This window comes from Lethenteron reissneri, chromosome 64, assembly GCF_015708825.2.
Source record: "Lethenteron reissneri isolate LAM-NWPU_2019-01 chromosome 64, ASM1570882v1, whole genome shotgun sequence".
Classification (NCBI taxonomy): domain Eukaryota; kingdom Metazoa; phylum Chordata; class Hyperoartia; order Petromyzontiformes; family Petromyzontidae; genus Lethenteron; species Lethenteron reissneri.
Genome location: NC_083842.1, coordinates 10,966,576 through 10,972,575, shown reverse-complemented (window position 1 = coordinate 10,972,575; position 6,000 = coordinate 10,966,576). Strand labels below are relative to the sequence as shown.

General features: G+C 48.0%; 1 protein-coding gene across 1 annotated transcript in view; it reads left to right on the top strand.

Moving 5' to 3' along the window:
- Positions 1–679: 679 nt before the first annotated feature.
- The window catches only part of LOC133359196 (ras-related protein Rab-3C-like), a 45,053-nt gene continuing 39,732 nt past the window's right edge, over positions 680–6,000 (top strand). The window contains exon 1 of the mRNA XM_061577621.1: positions 680–804. The gene's annotated coding sequence lies outside the window, so the exon portion shown is untranslated. The remainder of the gene's footprint in view (positions 805–6,000) is intronic.

Here is a 6,000-nt window from a genome sequence, read left to right as displayed (position 1 = left end):
TGGCGGGGACCGGTCCGTCCACGGATTCTCGTTGTATTGACCGCAATGGATGCTTTTGCTTTCTTTCTTCACATGCACGGAAGACGTTCTGACAATCAGTGGGCAGACAAAGGCGACGGAGAACGACCACAATAAATGGATCAACTCCTTCAAAAGACAACTCATTCAATGACCTCATTCTATCAGCATTAAAAAAGAAACCCAAGAATCCCGCGCGATTAAAGAATCGATTCGAGAATCGAGGCGCGCGATTCTCCGCCACTTCTCACCCACCAGCACCACCAACAACCGTCAATTCCAACGCAACGTGAATCGATACTCAACGACACTTAAAGGAATCGGTATCGAAAATACCCCCCCCCCCACGTGCCCCCCCCCCAATCCTTGTCAACGTCATCACCGGCTTGAGGTGGGGGGAGGAGCTGAGGGGGGGTGACGTCACCCAACAAGCCCCCCCTCCCCCTCCCCCCGCACCAACGGTCACGCCCCCTCGTCAGCTCGACCAATCGGACGTCGCGTACCATCGCCGACCCGCACTGCGGAACTCTCCCATTGGCTCCGTGCGACCCCCCCCGCCCCCCCCCCACCGCCACGGAGAGACGCGCGCTGCGATTGGTGCGAGAGCGCGCGCTCGGCTCGAGGGTGGGGGGGGAGGGGGCGTGGCGATGAAGTGGGTGACGCCCCTTTGGGCGAAGTAAGCCCCGCCCCTCGTCCTCATGGCCACGCCCACCGTCACAAATCCTTTGGCTTAAATCAAGGCAGCAGCTGTTTAATGCATTGACGGGATTTAAAGCATCGGGAAAGGTAAGAGCCGCTACGTGGATGTTATTTCTTCTTGTTGTTATTGTGTTATTTTTATTTTTCTTAAAATAACACAATCACACACGCGCGCGTGTCAAAAAGCTGCAGTGAAATAGAACGATTTTTTTGAATGGCATTTCAATCGTAGGTGGTGGTGGGGTGGGGGGGGCTTTTTAATTGACACCAATTGAATGTCCGTCCGTCCGTCCGTGTGTCTGTCTGTCTGTCTGTGGGGAGCGGTGGTGCAGCGGTTAGCGCTACGCTGCGCTGTGAACCTGGCGACCCGGGTTCGATTCCCGCTCACGGCCAACAACACCGGTGACGATTATCTGAACCGGTCCTGGGCCCTCCCCTAGGTCGACTCAGCCTTAAATGAGTACCCCGGTGCGGTGTGTGTAAACATCGCCACTGGGGGAGACAAAGGCGGTCGGGCGTGGTTGCTGGCCACCCACCCCCTCGTGTACCGTTCCGGCCTTCATAGGTGCTCGCTAACAGCACTTGCCCCTACAGTCTGTTAAGGCTACACGGGGGATCTTTGTCTCTTTTGTCTGTCTTTGTACGTGTGTAATTGTGTGTTCGCGATAACCGCATTGCCATCGAACACGACATCGTTACAATGAGCCCCGCGTTGCACTAAGCCGTGCGCGGTCGCGCAAATGATGAAAATTCGGTATCACAATTTCCATCATTTGTGCGACGTCGCATAACGATTCAAACCCTTTGAGCCAGAGTGGTGAAGTATGGTCAAAATAACAACCCACCCCCCTCCCACCACCACCACCTTAATCCAGCAGTGAATCGATCATGATCGATGGTGAATTCGCACGAATGTGGCAGGGTGCTGGAGTGATCAGCTCTTGCGCTACGAACCCGGCGACCTGATGTCGATTTCCCCACCACCCCCCACCCACCTCCCCCTCTCACGGCCACCAACACCACCGGTGACGATTATCATCCGAACAGGTCCTGGGCCGCCTCCTCCCCTAGGTCGACTCGGCCTCAAATGAGTGTGGAGTAAACATCGTCACTGGGGAGGGAGACAAAGGCGGCCGGGCTTGGTTGCTGGCCACCCTCGCTCGCTAAACAGCACTTGCCCCAAGCGGTGTTAGAGGCTACACGGGGGATCTGCGTCTTTGTTGTGGTTGTTGTGGTTGTTGTTGTTGTTGTACCCCATTGATAGAATTATCCAATGCCAACGACGGCTGTAATGACGCAGAGACGATTTCGATGTAAAGCTTTCGTGACTGCAGGGATTCATCTTGTTGGTTCTTTCGGTAAAGTCACGTAGAAGGGAAATAATAAAATGAAAAAAATAAAACATAAAATAATTCTCACGACGTTTCGGCCACAACGCAAGCAGCCGTCCTCAGGTGGAGAACATGTCTGTCGGGGAGACAGCGTCTGAACGTGTTGTGGCCGAAACGTCGTGAGAATTATTTTATGTTTTATTTTTATTATTTTATTATTTCCCTTCTACGTGACTTTACCGAAAGAAGCAAGAAGACGCAGATACGCATTGTGTACGGGGAAAATTATATATAGAGATCTAAAAAACAATCGTATGGGATCAAATCAATCATATCAATCAACAAGGGACCTTTTTTGTTGTTGTCAATTATCAAAGTATGAAAAAAAAATCAAGATTGAAACCACCTCTACGGTGGAGGGTTTTCCACGCATCTGTTTAGGGTTCTAGATTTGAAGCTTTCGTGACTGCAAGGATTCATATGCTCAGGGTTTTTTCGGTAAAGTCACGTAGGTAAAAAATTAAAATTAATAAAAATAAAATAAAAGAAAAATTAATAAAAGTAAAATACAAATAAAATAATAAAATAAAATTGTATAATATAATAAAATCATCTGTTCATAATAAAACATCTGTTAGGGCTTTTAACAGACTACGTAGGACACAAGAATGCTCACATGATGGAGTCTCTCACCTTTACCTCGGTGACTTTAGCGAAAGAACCAAAGAGTATGGAAACAAAGAACAATCGGTGTTTTACCCTTCGCTAGCAATCGCACAGGAGGTGCTTAAGATTTTCAAACACCAAATAGAAACATTTCTCAAGGGATGATGCATTAACCACACACACACTGCTTGTGTTGAACATGCAAACAGAACATGCTCTCTGATAATTTTATATGGCTTTGTCTTTGAAACTGCTTTCTATTTGTGTTTGAACATCTTCTCACACACACACACACCTCCTGTTTTATTGCCAGCAAAGGGTAAAAAACAATTCTTATGATAATTGGTTTTTTTACCCTTCTATCTGGCAACAAAACTGACACCTTTTTACAAGGAGTCATGTTTGCATAGACCACAATACATGCAGTCATAATGCAAACAAAAAAACTATTCTTATTTATACTCTTTGGTTTTATCGGTAAAGTCACGTAGGTAAAACAATCTAAAATAAATGAAAACAACTCAATTAAATCACGACGTTTCGGAGGCAACACAAGCATCTTTCATCAGGTGTAAAAGAAAAGAGCACAGCAAAATAATCACAAACAACTCTCGCTACTGTTATTTTTGCTGTGCCCTTTTTTTTACACCTGATGAAGGAGGCTTGTGTCGCGGCCGAAACGTCGTGATTTAATTGAGTTGTTTTCTTTTTGATTCAAAGCTTTCGTGACTGCAGGGATTCATATTCTTGGTTTTTTTCGGTAAAGTCACGTAGAAGGGAAATGATAAAATAATACAAATATAAAACAATAAAATGCTCACGACGTTTCGACTGCAACACAAGCAATCGTCATCAGGTGTGAAATCAACAGCAAGAAAATTTTCTAATAATATCAATGTAAAACAATAAAAAAAATATTGCTGTGGATTTCACACCTGATGATGATTGCTTGTGTTGCAGTCGAAACGTCGTGAGAATTTGTATTGTTTAATATTTATATTATTTTATTATTTCCCTTCTAGGTGACTTTACCGAAAGAACCAAGAATATGAATTGTTTTCATTTATTTGATTTCATTGATTGTTTCACCTACGTGACTTTACCGAAAAAACCAAAGCGTATGAATCCTTGCAGTCACGAAAACTTCAAATCTAGAATCAATTCTTTTTTGTTGCCAAGAAAAGGTGCCCTTTGCTGGAGCCGCTCACCCCGATCTCGACAAACGATGCCCCTGATGGTGGCATTGCCATCGTTTTGGTCGCCTTGTGGCGTTCTCCGGCCTGACACTCGTGGCACGAAGCCCCTAAAGAACGCCGCTGTCTGAATGGTGGAGACCAATCGGTTTCAAAGACAATGATCCGACTTAGGACATTTCGATCTTACGATGGAGATAGCGTTCCCACAAAATTGTTAAAATATTTTAAATTTCGCGCGGCAGCCAAACGCACGTGGTACGATTAATGCATACGTAAATACATACGGTATGTAGTTTATACAGTACGGTATTGTAAATTGCTGTTTTGCTAAATTATCACCATTCTTTAAGACTCCTGGGTAGGCTAGGCCATCTTCGACTTACGATATTTTTGACTTACGATGGGGTCGTTGTAACGCATCTCCGTCGTAAGTCGAGGACTGCCTGTATTGGTTTTTTTTTTTGCATGTTCATCGCGAGTACGTGCGGATTAATGATTCGTTGCAAAAAAACAATTCTTATTCGGTGTTAGAACATCTTATAACACCTCCTGTTTTATTACAACATCATCATCATCAAAATAATTTACAAACAGCATAACAAACATCACGTCATCACAATGAGCATCATTGACATCGTAATCATTCACATCAACATCACCACAAACATCACACCTATTTACATCATTGACATCGTCACAATCATCATCACCACCACCACCACCGCATCTGGTCAAATGCTATAAACAACAGCGTTGGGATAAATCCTGAGTTTGGAAATCTCCTAGGTCGACTCGGCCCAAAACAAGATGGCAGCCCCCCGTGGTTATTATTGTTGTTGTTGGGTGTTTGATAGCTGTGAGGATGACACGTGAGTGGAATAGGAGCTCGCAAACCCACCCCTCCTCACCCCCTATTCACCCCCACCCACCACCAGATCGATGGAGCCCCCCCACCCTATTCAACCCTACCCCCCACCAGATCAATGGAGCCCCCCCCCCACCCTATTCAACCCTACCCACCACCAGATCAATGGAGCCCCCCCCACCCTATTCAACCCTACCCACCACCAGATCGATGGAGCCCCCCACCCTATTCAACCCTACCCACCACCAGATCGATGGAGCCCCCCACCCTATTCAACCCTACCCACCACAAGATCGATGGAACCCCCCACCCTATTCAACCCTACCCACCACCAGATCGATGGACCCCCCCCCACCCTATTCAACCCTACCCACCACCAGATCGATGGACCCCCCCCCCACCCTATTCAACCCTACCCACCACCAGATCAATGGACCCCCCCCCCACCCTATTCAACCCTACCCACCACCAGATCGATGGAGCCCCCCCCCCCACCCTATTCAACCCTACCCATCACCAGATCAATGGACCCCCCCCCCACCCTATTCAACCCTACCCACCACCAGATCGATAGAGCCCCCCCCACCCTATTCAACCCTACCCACCACCAGATCAATGGACCCCCCCCCCACCCTATTCAACCCTACCCACCACCAGATCGATAGAGCCCCCCACCCTATTCAACCCTACCCATCACCAGATCGATGGAACCCCCCACCCTATTCAACCCTACCCACCACCAGATCGATAGAGCCCCCCCCACCCTATTCAACCCTACCCATCACCAGATCGATGGAACCCCCCACCCTATTCAACCCTACCCACCACCAGATCGATGGAGCCCCCCATCCTATTCATCCCTACCCACCACCAGATCGATGGAGCCCCCCACCCTATTCAACCCTACCCACCACCAGATCGATGGAGCCCCCCATCCTATTCATCCCTACCCACCACCAGATCGATAGAGCCCCCCCCACCCTATTCAACCCTACCCACCACCAGATCGATAGAGCCCCCCACCCTATTCAACCCTACCCATCACCAGATCGATGGAACCCCCCACCCTATTCAACCCTACCCACCACCAGATCGATAGAGCCCCCCCCACCCTATTCAACCCTACCCATCACCAGATCGATGGAACCCCCCACCCTATTCAACCCTACCCACCACCAGATCGATGGAGCCCTCCATCCTATTCATCCCTACCCACCACCAGATC